Consider the following 24826-nt stretch of genomic DNA (forward strand, 5'->3'; position numbering starts at 1 on the left):
GCAACACCAGGTCCAGGAAACGTTCTGGATATCAGATAATGGCATATCCACTCATAGTAAGTCTTGGTCTTGTTTCACAAGCTATCAAATGCTGCCCAGAAGCAAGAAAAACCCCACAATGTGGCAGGGAGGGGCGACCAGCGTGAGTTCTAAGGCCAGACCACCCGGGTCTGCTGACAGCGTGGCGAGGGGCAAACAGTGCAGGGTCTAAGACCAGACCGCCCGGGTCCCGCTGACCGTGTGGCTTCAGGAGTTTCCTAAACCCTCTGCTCTCCAAGTTTCATGTCAGAAAAATGCAGTGATAACCGTGTCCACCTCATTTAAATATATGTGTGTATATATATACACACACACACAGACACACACATATACACACACACACACATATATATACTCCAAAACTACAGCCCTATAAAGGCCATTAATCCTAGTTATCCTCAAGGCATTGAGCGATCAATAATGAGCCATCCCCCTGCTGCTGACCTGCCTTAGCCCCACCCTCCGGAAACCCCGCATCCACACCAGCCACACAGGATGAGGCCGAGGAAGGAGCAGGACTGTGTCTTGGGAACTTAAACTCTGGAAGCTGAGTTAAATCAGTGCCGCTCAAATCTTGCCACCAACTATCTTGTTAAATTGGGAGATTCCATCTCTGGGGATCTTGAAGGAACCTGAGGCTCTACACTGAGTGAGGTGAGCACTCGTGCTGCAATGAGACGGCAGGGAAAGCAACCGAATCTGGGGTCGCAGCTGCCTGAGGCTTGGGTCCCACCGGGAAAGTGGCACCAGGGCCCTCAGGACAGCGGCGGAGGTCCCAGGAGGCAAGTCCCGGCGCAGAGACTTATGGACCCAAAGATTGCTCCAGGGCCAGGAGGGGCTGCTGTGCTGACAGCCACGAGGCAGGCAGCCTTCAAGCTCCTCCAGCTGCCACCCTGCAGGCAGGGAGGACAGTGCCCAGACCACCCCGGGGCTTCCCCAGCCTGCCAGGCTGGTACTCTTACTCCAGCCACTGACAAGAGTCCCCATGTTGCAAGCTAGGTTGAAACAGTGCCTCAGGCCTCGGGGCACATGCACACCCCCTGCAGGGCCACTCCTACCCAACACCTGGGGATGGCTATTCCCACACATCCTCAACTCACAGCAAAACTTAAAAATGAAAGTCGAAAGATACAGCCAGGAAACCAATGCCTAAGAAGCAACTCCACGGTGACTCTTCCTAGAGCTATTGCTATTGAACATCTTTAAAAACATTTCCAGGCTGACTTCCTAGAGCTATTGCTATTGAAAATCTTTAAAATTCTTCATTTCAAAATTAGCTTTTATTACACTGTCTTCCCTATTCCACCAAGACTCTAGAAAACAAAACCATTACAATTTCCAATTCTATCTTATAGCAAGTTAGAAATACATATGTTTCCTCAAAGGATTCTACGTGTTTCCTTGGCAATATCCTTTCCATGCCCCATGCTACTGCCCCCAACAGGGAAGGCTTTTCCAACCCAACCCAACCCAACCCAACCCAAGGGCCCTGAGACAGGCCCCTAACGAATCGTCTACAAACTCTTGAGACAGGCTTGCCCTGACAAATCATCTGCAAACTCCATCTTCCATTAAAAACAGTACCGAAAATAAGCATATTACCACCTTTTAAAAATTACTGTAAAGTGGACAGTGTTCAGTTCTGTGAATTTCGGCACAAATATTCCCATAATCATCATCACACAAGCAGAACAGTCCAACAGCCCCAAACCCACTCACGGGGCCTCATAAGCATACCCTTCCATTCCCAGCAACCACCCTCTCTGTGTTCTCCCATCCCCCGGGTCTGTCTTTTGCGAGTGTTGTCGCAAAACACTCGCAAAATCACGATTTCCTGGGCATCGTGCTTGGAGGTGCACCCGGGGTGTCCTGTGATCAACAGCCAGGCCTCGGGGCTGCTGGGTATATATTATTCCACGTATGGCTGTGGCACATTGTAACCTGTTTTGGGCAACTATAGACAGCGCTATTAACATCTGGGCACAGTTTTTCTTAAACATCAGATTCTGTTTCTCTAGGGTAAATACCCAGGATTGGGGTCACCGGGCCCCACGTTTGTGTGAGTTCAGTTTTGTAAGAAACTGCCAAGCTGTCTGCACCGTGCTGAACCCCAGCATTGCACAGGAGTCCCGACAGCCTGTCCTCACCAGCACCTGGGGCTGTCGGAAGACCTTAGGCGCTCCAGCAGGGGTGTGAACAAATTCACTGCGGCTTCGTTGCACATCTCGGTGCAACCAGTCATGTTGAAGGTCCTTTCAGATGCTTTCGGGCCATCCTCCCATCCTTCTCAGCGAAGCATCTGTTCATGTCTCTTCCGCTTTTAAGTCAGGTGGTTTGTTCTCTGTCATGAGCCATGGGAGTCCTGTGCATTCTGGATATGAGTCCTTTGCTGGCTGCATGGTTCACAGAAATCTTCTCCCCGTCTATCAAAAATGTGTTTCTTCAATTCCCTAGGGGTGTCTTTTATATTAGAAGTTTAATTTTGATGTGTCTTACCTACTTGTTTTCTTCCTTGATTATGGATCATGGTATGGCTAAGAGCTCTCACCCTCGGTCTCCACAATTTCCCTTTCTTTTGTAGTTTGATATTTTACATTCAGGGCTATGGTCCACCTTAATTTTCATACAGGAATTTCTCCCTATTTTCACTCTTTTGCATTCGGCTGTCCCATAATTCCAGCACCATTTGTTGAAAAGACTCAAATTCCACTGAACTGCTTTTGCGTCTTTGGATCTGTTCTGGACTCCACTCTGTCAGCTGACCCGTGTGTCCATCCTGAGCATAATTTGTGACTTTAGTGGCTGTCTCTGTGAAAAAAGGAATTCTGTCTGGAAGCAAAAACCACATTAGAAATGCTCTAAATAAGATTCTTCCTGTTGGCAGGAGAGCAAAGCCACTGCCCTAAGCAGAGGTGAGGCCTCGACAGCTCCCGGGCACAACCTTAACACACAATGGGGAAGGGAATTCATTTCAAGGGCCACAACGTGAGACCAGCATAGCCATGAAAACTGCAATAATTTCACAGCAGAATGAAATTCATAAAGAACTGCTGAGAAGCGTGTGATAAGTTACATAAATCACTGTTCCTTAAATTCTGACGGTTGACTAGAACAGAAATAGCTTCATGGTACAGTTCAAACAGGAGAAAGGTAGGTAGGGGTGGTTTCCACACCACACAGGGCCTGCAGGAAACGGACACTCTTCCTCTAAACGGGAGATCCCGGGAGTGATGTGGTAAACCATGGTGAGAGGCAAGGAACTGTGCAAGCCGGAGTCGCGGCCTTGGCCCCACCACGGAGCCTGTGTCCTTGAACGACGAGGCTCAAATGTCAGGCCAGGGCAACTGAGGCAGTTATCAGGGGACAAGAAAACGAGCGCACGGTGGACGCAAAGGTCTGAAATTGCGCAGCAACTTCGAGTCAAGTGGGACAAACTGACTCAAAATACAGGTTCCAAAAACCATCACAGAGAGCTGTTCCTCGGCTCTGGAAAGGCTAAGTGACTAATGCCCACACTGAGCATCTGCTCCCAGAGACGACCCTGGTGACCTAAGGCCCAGCTCTTCCGAACCCGCGCCGAACCTCAGTGAGGAACTTTGTTGGTATCTTATGGCACATTGACATGTTCCCTTAAAATCTGGTATTTCATCAACAATGCAGGCGCCAGCTTTGACTCGTACACATTTCAATTAAACAAGATAATTTACACCCTGACCATGCCAGGTAAGAGGTTTACTACAATCTTTAAACAGCCAGAGGCTACAGTCTGCTCCTACAGAACACCATGTCTCTACAAGTACAATGGGTTATTTACTTTACATGTCTTCACTTGCCTAGTGCTAGAAAGCAGATTAAAAACAGAAGGAACCCAGAAGCACTATTGAATGAGACTCAAATATCTTGCAGTCATCATCGTGATGAGACGTTTATTAAACAGAAATGTTCTCCCCTGTAGAAAGCAGCACATATCAACACACCGATAACTGTCGCCAGTATTCCAGATCATCTTCCCTCCCATGGCCACAGTGCAGGGCAATGGACCACGCACACCTGCAGACCCACGGAAAGCGGGGTGACACGGCCGATTCTTGTAGCGAGCAGGCCAGGGTGCACTCAAAGTGCATCTCTTTCCAGAGGTCCGCCATGGAAAGTTACACATTTATTCCACGAGTTAATGGCACTGCACTATACATTTCTGTAAGATTCTCTTAGCAAGCTTTTCCTTCTGCCTAAAATGTCCTGACACAAACTGAAAAAGCTCTTGGAGCTGCCAAAGACTTCAGTATCCCCTTAACTATTGTCATGCACGCCAGTGTGAAGAGACCACCAAACAGGCTTTGTGAGCGCAACATGTCTGTTTATTTCATCTGGGTGCAGGCGGGCTGAGTCCAAAGAGTCAGCGAAGGGAGGTAAGTGTGGGGCCGTCTTATAGGATTTGGATAGGTAAAGGAATATTACAGTCAAAGGGGGCTTGTTCTCTGGCGGGCAGCAGTGGGGGTCACAAGGTGCTCAGTGGGGGAGCTTTTTGAGCCAGGATGAGCCAGGAAAAGGAATTTCACACACACAAAAAATCATCGCTTAAGGCAAGGACCGGCCATTTTCACTTATTTCTGGTAGAATGTTATCACTTAAGTCCAGGCAGGGCATTTGCACTTTTGTGATTCTTCAGTTACTTCAGGCCATCTGGGCGTATATACGTGCAAGTCACAGGGGATGCGATGGCTTGGCTTGGCCTCAGAGGTTTGACAACCATAGTCTTTACTTTTAAGGTGTGGGGTAAGATCATATAATCCCCAACTAAGCTCTTGATGCTGTGTGCGGCATCCAGCAACAGCACATTCCATTCCTGGATTACATTTGACTCAGGAGTGCACAGTGAGAACGATTTGTGGTGAATGAAACACCAGGCAGGAGGTTGATTCCGCTGGGCAGCTCTTCACACACAGCCCAGTCGCTGAGGGGAGAGGAAGAGGCCCACGCGCGTCCACCGTGCTCACGCCCCCTTGGAATGCACCCCACTCCTAGAGACCTGGACCCAAGGGAAATCTCACCTAAAAATGGGCAAACCCTCACTTTGGCAGAGGGACAGGGACTCGGGGCCACAACTTGACCTCAGAGCAACACAAGCGCAGACACAGCACCCCAGGACACCCTCCCCACCCAAATTCAAGGAGGAAAACCAACCCCCGCCCCCTTGCAGAAACCCCCGGCTGCTGGAGCAGACGCCTGCCGGCGTGTGCAGCCTCTGCCGTCCCACATTCCGGGCTCAGCACCTGTGCCTCAGCCCTGGCACTGCTCCCCACACCCACAGGTGTGCCAGGAGGGGCAGGTCCTAAGGTCTCCACTGCACCAAAGCCTGCAAGGCAAAGGGGCCGCTCCCTCCAGCAGGAGTCCAGAAGCACACACTGCACCAGCGACAAGGCCTGAGAATTCTCCCCTCGCTCTCCGAGTCTCCAGTCTGTTGCCCGCCACGGTCTTCTGCCAACGGCGAGGCCCAAGCTGGGAGGCACATTTGGTTCTCACCACTTCCCTTGTCAAGATCAATACTGCAAACATATCCAATTCATCCTGTCACTAAAAAGGAAATAATCCGCCATCTCCATCACAAATGACGCAACCAGGTTTCCATTACTGCGGTGTTTTTTTTCCCCCCCCTCTATTTTGAGATGGAATTTCTGCTCTGTCTCCCAGGATGCAGTGCAGTGGCGCGATCTCGGCTCACTGTAACCTCTGCCTCCCGGGTACATGTGATTCTCCTGCCTCAGCCTCCCAAGTAGCTGGGATTACAAGGTGCCTGTCACCATGTCCGGCTAATTTTCATATTTTCAGTACAGACGGGGTTTCACCATGTTGACCAGGCTGGTCTGGAACTCCTAACCTCAGGGGATCCACCTGCCTCCTCCTCTCAAAGTGCTGGAGTTACAGGCGTAAGCCACCAGGCCCAACCATTACTGGTGTAATTTCTAAGCCACTCTCTCACACCCACTCCTTTTTTTTTTTTTTTTTTTTTAAAGAACCAGCTTTATGGCTATATTTTTTTCCCAGAGAACCAGTTACCCATTTCAAGTACAAATAAGACACCATGTTTAAAAACCAAAAATGCCAATTTGCACAGAAGTCTCCAAATACCTAGTTGATTTGAGCCTTGAGAATAACATCAAGCTGTTGGCTGAATACAACTTCCCTTTCCATCTGTCTGCTTGTGAGTTAGACACAAGGACGAAGCCACGAGCTAGGGACATAAAGGCAGGAACCACCAAGGCAGCCGAGACTCCAAATAAAAGCTCGAAGGACCAACACAAATGCACCACACCCTGCACGCCCTCCTCTCCTTCCTTTTCAGAATTTCCAGAGGATGAAACAGGGACCTCCTCAGACGTCCCACGGTGCAGGCGACCAGAAGGGAAGGCGGTGGCAGTCTGAATGAGGTGACCGGGAAATCACATTCCACAAACAGAAATTCTCCATGTGCTTTACATCCTCTGTCTCTGAAGAACTATGCCAGCCTAACAGTCGCTAGAAAACCACCTTCAAGTATCATTTCCCATTTCAAGCAAAGAAAACAGTGGTGGGGCATGAGGGAAAAACATAGCCATATGTTCTAGGGTATTAAATAAGGTTTTTTCTGTTATAAACGTATAATTTTACATTCTCAGTTTTCTGTATAATTGATATGCTTCCTAATTGGCAGACATAGTAATAAAAAGTGAATTCCAAGTGTAAGATCGGAGGACCCGTTCACATGGCTTCAGGTTCTGCTACTGTGTTTCAACTTAAGAAAATGGTTCTGTGCGTTGGTAACAAGGCCTGAGAGTCTGTGTGTGAGTCTGTGTGGCTGTCATCAGGGTTCGTGTTGGCTCTGTACCAGAGGATGTTACACTGTTACATTATCTTCTACAAAAAATCCTGAAAAAATGAAGGCTGAATAGACATACACACCCTCCCAAAACAATCCAAATGTCCACCGATATGAAAAACGGATGAATTACGGTTTCCATCGTGGAATATTCCTCAGCAGTGAAAACAAACTATAGCCACAGGTGCCAACTAGGATAAAGAAAACCTTTTAAACACGTTTAAAGTGAACTGACTAGGCGGAATTCCTCGATTACAGGCATCTGCTCCAAAAGGGTACTGTTCTGAATCCTGTGATGTAGAATGATATTTAGCAATCCTGTTTTGGGGCACATCCAGAAAAAAAGCAAAATAATGACTACACAATTTTAAATTCTTTGTAAATTATAACTATTACTATGAAAATTCTAAAAATGTGAAAATCTTCCCAACTGTTGTTGGACAAGCTTCAAAATAAATACCCTGGCATTGCTTGCCACACCCACAGGTGTGCCAAAATAAATGAAAATATAGCCTAAGTTAGTAGAATCGAAACCTGAAGATGTACGAGCCGTACCCCTGCCTCGCTATCTATACATCGTGTAGAAATTTAAGAGCAGGTAGTGACACTGCAATGCAAGGCTCAAACCAACTGGGTATTTGGAAACTTCTATGCAAATTAGCATTTTTGGTTTTTAAACACGGTGTTATTTGTACTTCAAACAGGTAACTTTTTGATTCCCTTGGAAAAAATATAGCCATAAACCTGGTCTAAAAAAAATAAATACGGGAGTGGGTATGAGAGAGAGTAGCTTAGAAATTTTAAAAGTATCAGCAGGGAGCAGTGGCTCATGCCTGTAATCCCAGCACTTTGAGAGACAGGCCCAAGGGGCCTTTGAGGACACCGGTCTCCTCTGCTGCCTTCCTGCTGGACTGACCTCAGGATATTCACTGGATTTCCACCCCTGTCTCATTTAACATCCCAAGGGTGGTCTTCATCCTCATCTGGGGCTCAGCTCTGCCCCAATTTCTTAAATCTCTGCCTTCAGAGCCTGAAAACACCCACGCCCAGGGTCACCCTAAGTCCACGTTTACCCCAGAGAGTCCCAATTTTATGTTTTCCCAGCATCGCCTTAGTGATAATTTATCCTGTCAATTCCAACTGCCTTCACACCTCACCCCTGCTGTCTCCCAGCAGACCCCACTCAGATGCACTTGCCCCAGACCCTACACCCAGGTCTGTGCATGCTGCCCTGCTTTGCCCATGTGGGGACCACCTCTCTTTCTTGAGGAATCAGCTGGCGATCATCTCCTTGTGGAGGGCTGCCCTGACTTCCAACTCTCTCCAGCAAAGGCAGAAGCCATCCTCGGTACTTCCCCAAAACTCAGGCCAAGTACGAAGATGGCGCAGATGTTAGCTGTGCCTGGGATGCCATGGGCAGGGTCCCCAGATGCTCTACACATGGCCCGGGGCACCGCCTGAACATAGCAAGTGCTGAAGAAACAAAACTGACATGCGCTGACCTCTGATAGGGCCCCCTTCACCATCCACATCTGTCTCCCCTCTGGACAGCAAAATCCACAAGACACGGAGGGCTTGTCTCACTCATCTTCAAACTCCCAGAGTCACCCTGGTAGGTAAAGGAGACTCAAATGTCTTCTGAAGGAAGCGGCTGGTTAGCTGCCAAGTTAAAGGGCCTCTGAAATTCAGAGCTCTGCATAGGAGTCCAGCAGACTTTATTATGAATGACTCCAACCACGGCAGAAGTGGCCGTGGAACCAGTGCTAACAAATTCAGGATTTGTTCACTGTTTCTCAGTTAATTATCACAACTCATTCTCACAGAGCAGCTGCGGACAGATCCTCAGACGTCTACACAGAGTGGGACGATGGCGCCGAGTCACGTGAACGTCCTGTTGCAGACTGGGAGACACCGGTCAGACATGGACCCAGGCAGAGCACAGACCTCACGTTAAATCTGCTCCCTGTAAACAGCACTCCCTGCCACGCCCTTTCCTATCCGCACAGCTTCTACAAATTCAACTCTCACACCTGACACCTAACAATACTGCACACCCCCATGTGAACGCCCCATTTACCTCCCAAAATGACCCGGCATGGCCGAGTACAAAAAATTTCAACATAAGGGAACTGGAGGGCATGTGGGGCTTTCTCGAGTACCTGCTGCCTCCTGATGGGAGGGTCCAATGCTTCACACCCCTAGTGAAGGGCGGGTCTCTTCGGCCCCCCGACTTTGACCTGGAGCTTAAATCAGCATTAACTAATTTCACTTTCCAGGACCAACTTCAAAGGCCTGCAAAGCCAGAGAAGGGAGAGGAGATGGAACACGCCCTCACCTCAGACCTGCCGCAAGCACGCACTTCTCAGATGCGTCCCAAGGTGCACAGCGTGTCCGATGCCTGTTTCACATCCACCGACCTGCAGGTCTTCTATGTGGCATCAGCCTCTTGGGCACTGGAAACAAGAGGTATAATGGCAAATCCCCTATGCAGCAAAGGTGAGGAAAAGGGACCCAACGCAATGGAACTGACCTTTTTCTGACAGTCTCAAAACAGAAGGAAAATACTGTACAACCAACTTCCCCTCACGCAGGTTTATTTACCTGTGACTCAGAGGCCATGACAGACAACTTCAGGTTCTCACCGATTCCTATTTTCCCCATCCAGGAAGCCTTTGTTTTTAATATCGTACACACTTGCCATTTTGTAGGCCAAAAACAGCAAATACTGCCAGTTTCCTATAGTTCAACTGAATAAAATATGATCATGGCCTTTTGTGAAACCATGAAGAAGAGGTGGATATCTCAGTATGTGTTTCCAGACTGGCTTTGTTCCTGAAGTGGTAACTCTGTTCACTCAGGATTTTAGACACTGAAGAATAAACATCAATATCCCACCAAGAAAATCAAAACAATGAAATAATTTTGCATCCACCTTGGAGCCGTTTTAGGATAAGGCAGGACACAAACTTTTAAAAAGCTGCAGTTGTCCCTCTGTATACACAGGGACATGGATTCCAGAACACCCCCCGAGTTTACCCAAATCTACGTATCCACAGGACTCCACGGCCACCCTATGGAACCGCATGTAGGAAACGTCGGCCCTCCACAAAGCCAGGTGTTTTCAGTAAGGGTTTGGTTGGAAAATAATTAACATAAGTGTTCCTTCGAAGCTCAAAACCTATGTGGTTCAGGGTCAGCTGCATTTATTACTTGTGTCATATCTGAGGCCTGAAAGCCATCATTCTCGATACCTTAACGTGATGGTTAACAAACTAACTGTTCTGATTAGAAAGAGGAAAAAGCTTATTTTTAAGCTGACAATGAGAGTGGATGCGGCTACGGTGAACGGAGAACAGACCTAAGCAAGCACCAAGGCTGGGGTGACTGCCTGTGCTCAGACCCACCAGGGCCTGTTCCTCCATCTCCCTCTGCTGAAAGGGATAACCGCTTCTCCCCCACGACTAAAGGGCCTTTTTTAAATACTCACACGAGAAGTGCTATGAAAAGCTAAAAGGTCACAGATAACATTTTTAAAAATAAACAATGTAAGCATTTAACAAGCCCATTATGATTTTTAAAAAAATGGTAATAAGTTCTTGGGTGTGGTGGCTCATGGCCGTAATCCCAGCACTTTGGGTGGCCGAGGTGGGTGCATCACCTGAGGTCAAGAGTTTAAGACTAGCCTGGCCAACATGGTGAAAACCCTTCTCTAACGAAAATACGAAAATTAGCCAGGCATGGTGGCAGACGCCTGTAGCCCCAGTTACTTGGGAGGCTGAGGGAGGAGAATCACTTGAACCCAGGAGGGAGAGTTTGCAATGAGCCAAGATCGTGCCATTGCACTTCAGCCTGGGCGTTGAGTGTGAAACTCCATCCCAAAAAGAAAAAAAGATTATAAAGTTTTCTTTCCAATGAACTTATCATTCAGCCACCGAGGTATCCTATAGCTACTTATTCAGCCATGAGATACACAACAGGAGATATAGGCGAACAGGACACAGTTCTTCCCTGAAAGAAGGCTGCACCCTCAACAGAAGGGAGGCACATACTCCGAATGGAATCGGCATAGGGAACAGATGCTGCTGCAGGTGGAACTGGCTGCACAGAGCACCCGCTCAAGTGTCTGAGAAACAAGGAGCCGTTGGTGCCATCACCTTTCATACCTGAGCTGGGTGGTGATGACATCACTACCACTACCACCCGGGACAAAGAGCCCCAGAACCACACAATGAGCTTACAAACTCACCAAGGCGACGACCGAGTAATGTGCGTGGAGTGATGCGAACACGCAGACGTCAGGGCCACGCACGGAGTTGGTTTTGTGCATCAACCTGAGCGTGCCTAGGGTGCCCAGATGGCTGGTTCTGCATTATTTCTGTGTGAGATGCATGTTGGCCTCTGGACTGAGTGGAGACCCATCCTCGCCGGTGTGGGGGGCACCACCCTATCCACCCAGGGCCCGAGTAAAACAGCAAGGCGGGAAAACTGGGTTCACTCCACCTGTCTGGCTGATGGGCCAGTGACATTTGTCTTCTGCAGCCCGTGCTCCTGGGTCTCAGCTCCTCAGACCCGGGTGGGATCTGCACCCTCCGCTTCTCAAGTCTTCAAGCCACACCCTCCCAGGACTCCAGCTTGCAGGCTGTGTGTCCTGGGGCTTCTTGGACACTGTAGCCCCTGCAACAAGCCTCGCCCTGGAGACACACGCACACCCGGCTGGCTGTCTCTCTGGAAGCCCTGACTAAAAGCCGTCCCTGAAAGTGGTCTTCAGAGTTTCTTTCCAGCCCTAAGATCCCAGCACCCCTCCTACAATTCTAGGCGGAAAGGTGAACGGAGACCAATGGACAGAGGTGTGTGCGAGGACACACCAGGCAGCAGCACTAGGCAGGAGGGCACTAACACTCACTAAGCAAAGAATCAATGCTGCTTGCCACAAAAATGAGAGCAGTAAAGATTTCTTCAAACAGAAATGAGTTTGTTTCATGATTTGCTCTTAATACATAAGAAAGCATAAAATTAGGCCTATTAACAATTACGTAAGTCTTTAGAGGCCCTTGAACTACTTCTGTCCCTTTGTGTTTTTATAGAAAATAAGCCTGAGGTTAAAGAGAATAACGTCACTGGCCACAACTGGGGCCACGGGAGGACACAGCTTATACCCCTGAGGTCCCTGGGTGCCCCCAAGTCCTTCCCTTGCTATTTATGGAAATATGGGAGAAACCAGGAGGTCTGAGCACAGACCTGGCCGTGCTCCCGGGGGCCGAGGAAAGCACCCATCTGTCCAGTCTTCCCTCCACACCCCAAGGTTCCCTCTTACCCAGACTCTTGGGCTGACGCGGCTCATGCACTCAACAGCGCCATCATTAAAGGCTTAGCTTCGCATCACGAGGGCCTCCTCTGGCCTCCTCTGACCACTCCTGAACCTGCAGTCAGCACTAGTCTGCAGGACACGCGTGGAAAAAGTTCATGGATCACGGTCTCCAACGAGGAAGGTGCCAGGCAAGGAGTCGGAGAGCCGGGGATGGAACAGCACTCACCCAGGGAGGCGAAGGCCAACAGAGGCCACCACCGAGGGCCTCCCTTCCCACCTTGAGGGCAGCTCACCCAGGAAAGCGAAGGCCGACACCGGCCACCACTGAGGGCCTCAAGGGCTCTCCCCACCCTGAAGGCGGCTGCGATCACATTTCCCATCGCACCAAGAGACCCCTGTATTAAGCACAAACCTTTCCAACCTTTGAATCAATAAGGAATCACAACACAGACATTCCCTCAATCCAAATGGCCAGCCCACAAAACAGACACGCAATCATGCACATTTCCTGTGGGAAAATCAGTCAGTCCCTGGGGCCTCGCGCCAGGGGTGGGGGAGCATCATGGGGAGATGCCCCAGCCCCAGCCTGGCTCTTCTCTCTACAGCTCCTTTTCCCTCCTCTTCCCCCCGCCCCTTCCCACCCCCTCCTAGCCTCAGAGGCTCCTTCCTCAAATTCTTTCCCCTTGATGAAGTCATTCATGCCCAAAATACAAGGCAAAGTCATGGGGGCTAAAAAGAAAATCCATACCGTGCCTCGCGTTTTAGATTCTCATAAGTTTGAGAATAACCAAGCAAGAATCTTTGGCATGTGAATGCGGTCTGAAGGCATCTGAGCACAATGCCCGGCACTGGCCCGGAGTGGATCATGGGTGTCTCGGACATCTTCGCAACTCTACGCCAATTATTTTGAAACATACCAGCAGAATAGAACCATGTGAATAGCTGCTTCTCAGTTAAAAGTAGGAAAAGACTCCAAAAGCTGCCCTCAAGGAACATCCTTCCCACCAGGAGTTTTCTGCATCGGGTCCTTCAGGCATAGTCAAGGCCCCTGGGCCCAACTTCCTCATCCCTGCGTCATAAAGCAGCAAAGACAGTGAGGAATAAAGCAAGTGAAGGAGTCAGTCCCGCACAAAACGGGCTCCAGAAGCCACAGCCACTCTCCCAGTGTGGGAGCCAAGTTCAGAGACCTGGAAACACCAGCTTTCCCAGGGAGGAGGGCAGAACAATGCCATTTCCCCCTAGTTTAGGGAGACACCACCCCACGTCCTCTGGCCTTAATAGAAGAGACACTTCACATAAATGATTTCAATGACTCCACCACACACAGAAAGTGGGCTAAGGGCTAACACACCCAAATAAATGCCAGGCAAAAACACATTAAATGAACACACAGATAACCAAGGTTCTCCTGTTATCCACGAAATATTCAGAAACAAATCCAGTAAGCAATCTCTTTGCAATCAAAAGACCAATTCAGAGGTGCAGATTAAAAATAAACATACAGGCCGGGCGCGGTGGCTCACGCCTGTAATCCCAGCACTTTGGGAGGCCGAGGCGGGCGGATCACAAGGTCAGGAGATCGAGATCATGGTGAAATCCCGTCTCTACTAAAAATAGAAAAAAAAATTAGCCGGGCGCAGTGGCGGGCGCCTGTAGTCCCAGCTACTCGGGAGGCTGAGGCAGGAGAATGGCGTGAACCCGGGAGGCGGAGCTTGCAGTGAGCCGAGATTGCGCCACTGCACTCCAGCCTGGGCGACAGAGCGAGACTCCGTCTCAAAATAAAATAAAATAAAAAATAAAAAATAAATAAATAAATAAATAAAAAATAAAATAAAAAATAAATAAAAAATAAAAAAATAAAAAATAAAAAATAAAAAATAAAAAATAAAATAAAATAAAATAAAATAAAAATAAACATACAACTGAACCCTTAATACACCAAGAACCAAATTCCATGGAAGTGTTATCACATCACCACCTCCCAGCTGAAGGAAGCAGCACTGGCCACTGACCAGCTGTTCACTCGTGGGTCAGTGAACGAAAGGCAGTGCTGTCCAGGACAACAATGAGATGTTAACCTGAAAAGGGCAAAATTGCAGAGGCTGGAGGGACCTTCCAGGTAACCCGGCCCCCTCAGTGGACAGAGTACTCCCGTGGGGCCACAGAGCCCAGAGCTCCAGTGTGTTCGGGGCAAGGACTCAACTGCAACCCTGATGATGTCCGAACGCCTTCTGCCCTTCTGTGTCTCTGCCCCACTAACGGGGAATCCGTGAATGCTAAGGAAATGTAACGCATTTTACAATACATGTAGATTTTTAGCAAATTAAAGATAAACAGTGACAAACTTTGAGAATTAACCAAAATATAGTTCAATGAATGCCCAAACTCAAAGCTAGTCTCCAAGAGGTGATAAGCTGTGTGTGGTGGTTAACGCCTGTAAATCCCAGCCGTTGGGGAGGCTGAGGCAGGAGAATCACTTGAGCCTAGAAGGTTGGGGTTGCAGTGAGCTGTCATTGTACTACTACACCCAGCCTGAGAAACAGAGTGAGACTGTCAAAAACAAACAAACAAAAACAAATTAAAGGAGTTCAAATGAACTCGCCCATACCCTTTAAATTTTCATTTGAGTACATGGGGTGATCTAGTTCCTTTTTCCCTTGCAATACATGAATAATCTAATAATTCAATATAATCTAACAATTACATGGGAAAATTTAATTATTTTCCCATTTCATTATTCCCTATCTCAGGGAAAAAGTTAAAAGTATTCCCTATTTCAGGGAAAAAGTTAAAAATCATTTTAAACCTTCCTTCCACAAAACAGTATACTCAGTCATCTCTATCTGCTTTATCATGTGGAATTCAGCTTCACATGTCTATAATACGGTTTTTGTTAAACAGCGTTTATGTAGACAGGCAAGAGAAAGAAACACTTGGTCTATGTAGAAGCAGCAGAAGACACGTTTTAACAGAAAAGGGAGAAGATACCACCGTGTGAATCTGGAAATTCTGTCCTCATCTTGTCCACACACACAGAAAACACCCAAGCACGTGCCTAGTGTCCAACAGGAGCACAGAAAGGACAGGGATCCCTCCAGTTGTTTGATGACCAGCCCCACTTGTCACCGCCACATAACAAAATCCGCACGGCAACTTCAGCAGGTTTCATTCACGATTCCACGGAAATCAGGCTGAAGAACATACAGATGTTTTGCCCACATTTAAAAATCCAAGTGTGGGACTCATAGAAATAAAACACATTATGGGTTCACTTAACTTTTCCAAATTTTTACTTGGAGAAACCTATAAAGTTCTTGTCAGTTACATCCTTAAGTTTTTCAATAATTTTTAAATGCAAAGGTCGGGCAAGACTTGTAAAGAGGTACACACATACGGCCCGGCACGGTGGCTCACACCTATAATCCCAGCACTTTGGGAGGCTGAGGTGGGCAGATCACGAGGTCAGGAAACCGAGACCGTCCTGGCTAACACGGTGAAACCCCGTCTCTACTAAAAATACAAACAATTAGCCAGGCGTGGTGGCGGGTGCCTGTAGTCCCAGCTACTTGGGAGGCTGAGGCTGGAGAATTGCATGAACCCGGGAGGCAGAGCTTGCAGTGAGCTGAGATCGCACCACCGCACTCCTGGTGACCGCACTGCCTGGGTGACAGAGGGAAATAGTCTCAAAAAAAAACACAAAGCAGGTACACACATACATGCCACGTTCTTCTCTCAAAGAGACAGGCCCTTTTTTAAGATTCCAGAAGTAAATGTGGTTGTCACCCTGCTTTTGAGAGGATGGGCTGTGTTTTAAGCATGAACACACTTTCCTCCATGCACCAAGGATGCACCATGGAGGCAGTGCTGCCGCCACCTCCCTAGTCTGCTCAGCGTGGGGCAAGGGGAGCTCAGTTGTCTCCCATATACACCGTTAACAGGCCAGGTGCTCAGAAGGAGGCTTCCAGGACTCGCTGTAGGCATTTATCAGCAGGGCAGGCAGTGCCTCGTGCTGGTGGGCATCCAGCAGTAAGGGGGTCTTGCACTTCACTCCCTGGGCCCAGCCCCAGACAGAGGAGAAAGAGACACCTGTATCATAACTCACATGTATTTATAGATACACAGAGACACTGCAGTGCAAGGTGCAGAACTAGAAGGAATCATGGAAATAAGAGGGAAGACATTTGGTTACGACTGGCAGAGCCACTTCAAGCCTCAGCACTTCCTGCCGGAGCCCTCCCTGACCAGACTCCTCCAGGGTCACTGCCACTGCCTTGCCCAGCTCATGACAGGGCAGACAGTGACAGAGCCTCAGAACAACCTCCCACTCCTTCCTCACCAGTACAGGGGACGAGCTGTTCATGAGTGTCCCAAAGCCTGAATGCGGGAACACAGAGGTGACTGAGCAGAAAGGGGGACAGCCACAATGGCCGCGGGTGTGCAGATATTGCGGGGCGCCCCAGCAGCCCCTTCCGTCTTAAAGAGGACGGCCACGGGTGTGCTGATGCTCCCGCGTGACCCAGCCGTCCTCTCCACCTTATAGGGGAATGGCCACGGGTGTGTGGACATTCCCGGGTGCCCCAGAGCCCTTTTCACCTTAAGGAGATTTTCACAGTCTCATATCAGTCTCCAAACTATTCAGTGAGGTTGGAAGAGTATCACTGTGGACCAACACTGATTGGCACCAAGTAAGGGCAATTTTATAACCATGTCTCAACCATGAAACAATCAGGTCTTTGGCTATCTGGTCTAAGCTTTTTCTGTAACAAAGTTGGATAATTAAGTTGAACTTTGGTTTTCCAAAGCTTGTTACAGAAACCACATCTTCCTAGGTGTGGCTCTGTGGTGTCACGTGCACACATCAGTAGCCAGGCTTGCCAAGACTCACGGCACGTTACACGTTCACCTGAGAAGGCTGCTCAATCACTGAGGGCTCTGGCATGCTCTGAAATGAATTTGCCACTTCAGTCTACACTCTATTCCCTTGTTTGGTTAAAGAAACCCAAGCAGAATGTGTTTTGGTCAATCACGTGCTGACCCAACTGCAGAGGTTTTAACTAGAGTACTTTCATTGCATCATAGAAAGCAAAGTCATATAGATCAACTCATTATTACCACTCCAAAGGTTTAGTAAATCTCTAGATAATCAGTCAAACATTTTAAGAAGCTACATTAAGGTTTACAATACTCAAAATTTAAAACTACATCCATGCTTCCAAAAACCACCATTCCCATTTTAGATGGCCAAATGCATATGAGAAAGAAAGAAACGTGCTGAGCACATTTTTTGGGTAATCTTATGGAGAAACTGCCACTTTAAAAATGGCTCTAGTTCCTGGCTCCAGATGGGTGTGGTGGGTTGCCTCACTCAATTTCAACTCCACCTGAAGCTGGGAAACTAGAAATCCATTCCCAGACTCCAGGGCCCCAGAATTCCCAGTTCTGGAAACAGCCTGGAATGCAGACCTGTAGCAGAGAATTCTTTCCTGCCCACCCTAACTGTCGTCTGTGGAAGGCGACAGTCAAAGACAAGTCCACCCCCCTAGGCGCAACCGCACCACGAAGAACCATTTCAAGGTGGGAGGTGATTGATTAGTGGGAACAGGCAGTTTAGCTAATCATTCATAAGGCAGAGAAGGGGGGTTTGAAGGCCTGTATCTGGCCTTGCCCTCGGTAAATGGTCATCCGCCAGTCAGCCTAAGCCACATGGGAAGGGGCTTCTTGCAGTAAAAGTGGGGGCGCAGTTGTGGGGAGGGGGAGTGTCTTAACCATCACTGTTTTACAGGATCACAGGGCTCAGGCAATGTTCAGTATTGTCACACACCAAGGTTTTTATAGTCTGAAGAAAACTACAGTCCTAAAGTGTCAGTTCTCAAAGCCTTTAAGTTCCTCCTGCTAAGATTCCCAGAGGGTCTCCACTTCTTGCACCGAACCCCAACTTGCACAGGCACCTGTGCCTTCCTCCTGCAGCAAATGCAGATAAGAAGCTGTGGCTCTGCTGCAGTAATGATGCCATGCAGCCCTAACACCACAGCAGAGCAATGGCTCTGGCCTGAATGTCCCCTAAACCTCATGCTGAAACCATCTCTGATGGGATACATTAAGAGGTGGGGTCCTTGGGAGGTCCTGCTCTCAGGACTGGGGTTGGTGTCCTTGTTGGGAGGCCTGCTCCTCCACCACCTGAGTTCTGACGAGACGACCGCTGCCATGCAAGACCCGGCGAGATGCTGCCCTCTGTGAGTCACAGGCCCTGGGGCACCAGATGTGCAGGTGCCTTGACCTTGGACTGCCTTGACCTTGGACTTTCCAGTTTCCAGAGCTGTGAGCAATAAATGTCTCTTTACAAATCACCCAATCAACAGCAACCGGACAGAGGCAGTAATGTCACAACATGAGTCACTTTTCTCAGTGGGCCAGAGGACTCCCCATGAGCCACCACTGTGAAACAAGAACTCCCTGGAGGTTGGAAAGGGGTTCACAAGGAATTCTACCCAGCACCAGGGTGTCTGTCCTTTCTTGCAGGAAGATAACTGAGCCATGGCAGGAAACTACAGGGTGGGTGGGGCTGGACAGTAATGTGTCACCTGCTCATCTAAGCCTCAGTCTCCTGCCTCTCATCACGACAGTAGGGATAACACCCCCCTCACCTGAGCTGTTGGGGGAGGTAAGAGTGCTGGGTGATTAACAATTGTTAGCTCCACAGAAATTAGGCAAAGAATCCGCCCCATGTCTTATAAAACCAAACCAGCCCAGGAATTCCACATCACTACTAATTTGCATGGGAAAATGCCAGATTCTCCTAAGTTCTGGCATGTCTTTTGTATTAATAAAGTTTGCAGAGTTTTCACATACTAGTAAATAAAACAGGAAAATAAATCATACAATTTGGAGGCTGAAGCAGGAGAATCACTTGAGCACAGACAGTGGAGGTTGCAGTGAGCCAAGACCTCGCCACTGTACTCCAGTCTGGGTGACAGACTCCACCTCAAAAAATAAAAAAAAAAGATTTTGCTGCTTCATACTAGTAAAGTGGGCAGATTCTACATGCCAACTCTTATTCAAAGGTCGCCTAACACTGACTCAGGAACTCTGGCCCTGATGTGCTTGGAGTTTTAATCCTAACAGTGTTAAAGACCACCCCCCAAGGAGCTCTGAACAAGTACTCCAGGTATACGCTGAACAAGACCACACACTCTCTGACCGAAATCTAACTTCACAGACCCAAAGTACAGAACCGCAGAAGACACTGCTTGTGTCCAACTTTTTGTTCTGTCATCGTTTGTGTCCATTATTTCCTACAAACCGTCTCATTAGAATTTAGGGCACACAAAAGGCCAATACAACAGGGCTACTTTTCAAAGGTTTGGAGGTGAAGAACAGATACAATGCATTAACTTCCTATTGCTGCTGCAACAAATTACCACAAATGCAAACCTCCTCTCAGCCCTGGAAGTCAGGAGTCCCAGGGCTGAAGTCAAGGGGTCAGTAGCTTGTATTCCTGCCTGGAGTCTCCCAATTCATAGAGGCCACCATGCAGCTTGACTCACAGCCCCACACCCCTCCTACCACTGCCCCGGCCTCAGCCCTGCACCCCTCCGGCCCCTGCCCCACACTCGCCCTCAGCCCCACAGCCCTCTGGCCTCTATCTCGTCCTCAGGTCTCCTCCTCTGAGGCAGACCCTCGTACTCCCTCTCATCAAGGCACATGTGAGAACACTGCACCCACCTGGACAACCCAGGGTCCTCCCCCATCTCACTGTCCATTACACTCACATCTGCAAAGCCTCTTTTGCCATGGAAACTTCATTATACTAACAATCATTTAACAAGTGCATTATAATGATGTGAAAATTGGCATCGTTTTCCTCCCAATGAACAGATCAGTCACCCATGTACCCATGTAACCTATAAATATTTGACTATTAAATATACAATACTGTAGGAGACAGAGATGAGGAAGACGGTTCCTCCCTGAAAGACGACTGGACCTTAGACGGAGGGATGAACATTCTGAACAGGATCAACGTAACTCAACATTTGAGTCGGAGAGGCCAAGCAATGAGACTTTCAAAAAAGCAACCAGAAAGTATGTACTGTGCCTGTAGTTCACATCTGCGCCTGGCGTCATGAGCACGAGCGTGCGGACACGCACACAGGGCCCAAGTTTAAGATCAAATATAAGGAGCTTTCCACTGTAGTATTTAACTAGATCTTGTTACAAAATAGCTTCCTGATTGCAGTTTTTATCCAAAAAGTTCTCTGTAATTAAGGAAATTAATTTTCCCCTAAAAGACATTTCTCTACCTATCATCCCTTATAAACTAAATGGGCCTATTAAAGAAAAAAGACAAATGTTTGATTTAGGGGTTTGCCTACGACTTGGATAAGCATGATTTTCTTCTGCAACCAGGGAGCAGCTGGACCAGACTGGAGGGAAGGAAGAACAAATTTCCACTCCGACCTCAGTTGGGCACCAGAGTCTTCCCTGTCAGAATGTGGGTGTGGTGCTTCCCACACACCAGCCTCTGATGAAACTCAGCCCAAGGGTGTGGGAAAATGCTGTCTACTTCTGAAAAATCTATAAAGTACAGACACATCAAAAGCTTCAGAAGCCTGTAAAGGGCCAAGGAGACCACTACACCCTTGGAAATTACAGAAAATGCTCAGCATCACACGTGCCTGAAGTCCAGGGTCAGCTCCCAGCTGCTGCGACACCTTGAGCACAGCCCTGGCTTCCCCTCTGATGCAGAGAGCTGGTCACTCTGCCGGCAGCACTCAGAGCTCAGAACATTCTAGATGAAAGCAACGTGTTCCTTTTAAAATGGGGAACCAGGGCAGCACAACTGAAGCTCTACGACTGTCTCAACTACTGGGTTTCGGGGTAGCATTAGGAAATCGTGAGAATCCAAATCTCAATTTCATACAGACTCCAGATTCACTGCAGGTTCCAGAATTTCCTGAAACATTCTTCCAATTTATCACTCAGGATTCCCTTGCCAAAGCTAATAAAGTCTACATTCCTTACGGAAAACCCACCATAAGCATCACCACAAATAAGATCAACTGACGCCCGCCCTTCGCACCAAACACAGAAACTGTTACTCACGCAAGACTGTGCTGGAGGCAGCTCTCAGCTGAAGCCGAATCCGTGAGACTTCATTATCCCCATTTTGGATTGAGTGTGAAGACTCTCAGCAAACCAAGGCCCCAGTGTGAAGCAGAGAACAGATCCTCTGATGCCTGCCTGAACATTTCCTTCCCACCTCTGTCTTGCATACTGAACACCCTCAGAGCTACTGAGTCACCCACATTTGCAGGTCATTTATCCAGCCACCAGGATAACACAATTATGCGATAAAAATGGTTCTCAGGGCTTTGTCATACTCAACAAGGAAGCTCAGAAGGGTAGGTAAGCGCAAGAAAGGGGGAAGCGTCCTCCAAACAGACAAAAACCAAGGAAAACCGTGCAGAGACTCGAGAGAGAGAGCAGAAACAGAGCCCGCTGCAGCCTTTCAGGTCCTGCTAGCCGCAGCCCTGCGTTAGGTGGCACCATTTCCACGGATGCATCCTACTGGGCCCATTTGAAAGGTCCCACTTGCGAGACATTCACCCCCACTTCCAGCTCCTGCAAGACCCGCTGCAGCCCCACTCCACCCTGGGGGCCGACTGTGCAAGTCTTCCCGGCGAGACCCCTCAGAGCCTGCTCAGTGTCTGAGACTGGGAAGCACCAACGATCCAGAAAGGCACAATCCCGTTCTCCTCGTGCTGCTTTCTGGGTTCCAAGTTGTCTAACGAGTGCTGCATAAACCCCGGGCTGGGGAGCCAGCCAGGGCCCAGCAGCACCCAGCTCATGCGCTCCACTCACCCCACAGAGGACCACGGAGGCCCCAGCACGCTCTGTCCGCGGGGCAAGACACCAGGAACAGCCACAGTTCAGGGTTCTGCCACCCACTCCGCTGCCGTAATTACCTGCTGGGATCTGAATTCTCATTGGTTGGAAAGGTGATCCTATAGCTCCGCTGCCTTAATTACCTGCTGGGATCTGAAATTGCATTGGTTGGAAAGGGGATCTCACTGCTCAAGCACTCCCTGCTGTCTCCTTGCAAACAACATAAAAAATCCAAAACCCCTCGTAAAGAACGTTTACTATAACCTCAAAACAAGACCCATCACGAGACCAAGGAAGATACACACGCACATCTGACAGCTGGTGGGTGTCAGTGACCGACGCCACGGCTTCCGTGTGGCGTGTGAAGCAGGAGGCCCGTCACGGTGACTCAGGTTGGGGTCTGAATAGGGGTCTTCCAAGCAACTAGGCAACCAGGACGCACACACCAAAACCCAAGTCCCCGCACTCATATACCTGGCAGAAATGCTGCGTGGCCATCGACACCGGTTGTGAACCAAGACCGATCTGTGTCCTGTGGCCCTCACAACGTCCGTACATGCCTGGGCCCAGCACAGGCCCGCACGGCACCCTGCTCGCCTCCAGTGGGGCTCTCTCCTGCCAAGGGGGATGGCCCTGAAGTCTGTTGAGATTTCCAAAGCTCTACAAAGTCGCCCTTCCTCCTGCTTGTTCAGAAGGCCTAAAGCCCTGAAGACACCAGTGAGAATTGACCTAGCCTCTTAAGGCAGCTCAAACACCTAAACACAGGAACGCTGGACCACTCTGCCCTCGAGAGCAGCCAATAACACACACTGGGCTAAGCAGAAGGCACAGATGTCACATCCAGAGCCAGTGGCGCTCAGGATTGCATTCCAGGAACCGCCCATGTGGGTCCCTCCAAGGCTTCCAAGTCCCACTTGATTGTTTTCATCGTATCTCTATAACATCAGAGACATTATATCTCACGGTCTCTATGAGATTGTCTCTACTTTTATGAGCACATATGCTCTCTGACTTACCACGGAATGAAACTGTTCCAATAAACCCAGCGTAAGCTGAAAATATCCTAAATAGAAAGTGCATTTGACATAATAGTTTCAACTTACAATGGGTTCATCCAGAGGCAGCCCATCTTGGGCCAAACAATGCACTGAGTGTGACTAGTTCACATCATCACAAGGTTGAAAAAAAACACAAATGTAACCTTTGGGAGCCAGGGACCATCTGTATTACGGCTCCTGTCTTCAGAGACAACAAAAACCTCCTCTTAGACAAGAATCACAATTTATAATCCTCAAAATGTTAAACTTAGTTTAACAATCTACAGGTTCAAAGCCAAAGTAGGCCCACAAGGCCGTTTGTGCCATTCACTAAGACACACGACTCTGTAATAACCCTCACCACAGCCCCTCAGGATGGGTCCCAGAGGCGGCTGAGGCTTGTGGCTACGGACACTAACGAAACCAAAATCAGAGTACGCAGGTGCAGTCAAGTCATATGACTTCTCCACTAGCATATGCACAAATGTTCATCAGCAAATCTCATCTTTGCTTTACCTCCCTCCCATGACCTAAAAAGAAGTCCACCACACACACACACACACACCTCACTTCAAAAACATAATTAGTACTTGCATTCAATTCTGGGCATTCGGAATAGACCTAATGGGTGATTAAATCTCTCCTCCAACCCATTGCTTAGTCTTCTTAGAGGATGAAGGATTTTGCATAACACAAGTCAACATATAAAAGATCTGGTATAGAAACAGACTTTCAAGTGGTCCTCATTATAGTGATTCAACTAATATACAAAGGACCCAACACACAGCACAGTGTACATTAGAAGAATGATTAATTTGTTCCCCTAAAAATCCTAATATCTACATAGAAAAAATACCCAATACACATTTTATCATTCTTTACCAGTATAGTCATACAAAGGAGTATCACAAAAGCAAAAGAACACATTTGGTTTGACTCACAGTTCTAAGTTTAATATAAAATTGCTAAAACCACCAAGACAAACATGACTATGAAATATTTAACGATCCTAACCTAAATTCAAGTCACCATTCAACCACCAATACCTCTGCTCTCCTTATGGGAACTTTCCAAAAGTAAATTCTGGAATTAACAGGACAAAATTTTCTGGTGATAGAAATTAGGAAGAAATTGGTTGAAGGCCATTCCTTGGCTGTCAAACTTTTTCTCAATAATATTTTGTAAAATAAAAGTGTCAAACAGATCTTTACATTAACTTACAATCTATCAAGCAATACTGGAGCAAGCTTTAAATATTACCCACATTCTGTCAGGGCTGACTAACATTAAATCAGTATCAGTCTCATGTCTTGCAGCATCCACAGCTCATCTTCTTAAAACCACTTAAGATTTCATAATTAACTCAATTAAACAATGTAAGTCATCTCCTTGATCTTTGACATGAAGGGGTAATTTTCCCCCAAAATAGTACCTCTTTCCTTGACACGATTTAATCTGTGGTTAGAGTATTTAACAGGATTTCTTTCTTTCTTAGAAAATAAAACATACACCTTTCCAATATAGAAAAACTCTAACTGATAATGCTATAGCTTAACCAGGTCAAAAGCATTTTTTTTTTAAGTTAAAAAAAAGAACCTAACTGCATCTTTGGACCTTATGTGAGGTAGTGTCCAGGGTCACTGGGACCCCTGCTTGGCCAGTGTAGCTGGGTACCAATTAAAGACAGAAACCCAAGCATTC

The 24826-nt window shown here is 48.0% G+C and overlaps 1 long non-coding RNA gene across 5 annotated transcripts in view; it reads right to left on the reverse strand.

Moving 5' to 3' along the window:
• LOC140711247 (uncharacterized) overlaps positions 1–24826 on the reverse strand; it is a 100733-nt gene that overhangs the window by 35470 nt on the left and 40437 nt on the right. Inside the window, exon 10 of one of the 5 annotated variants that reach the window (XR_012092409.1) lies at positions 9231–9348. The exons of the other annotated variants lie outside the window; for them this stretch is intronic. This is a non-coding gene — a long non-coding RNA (uncharacterized lncRNA). The remainder of the gene's footprint in view (positions 1–9230; positions 9349–24826) is intronic. 5 annotated transcript variants of the gene reach the window in all.

This window comes from Chlorocebus sabaeus, unplaced genomic scaffold (genome assembly GCF_047675955.1).
Source record: "Chlorocebus sabaeus isolate Y175 unplaced genomic scaffold, mChlSab1.0.hap1 unalloc_scaffold_392, whole genome shotgun sequence".
Taxonomy (NCBI): Eukaryota; Metazoa; Chordata; class Mammalia; order Primates; family Cercopithecidae; genus Chlorocebus; species Chlorocebus sabaeus.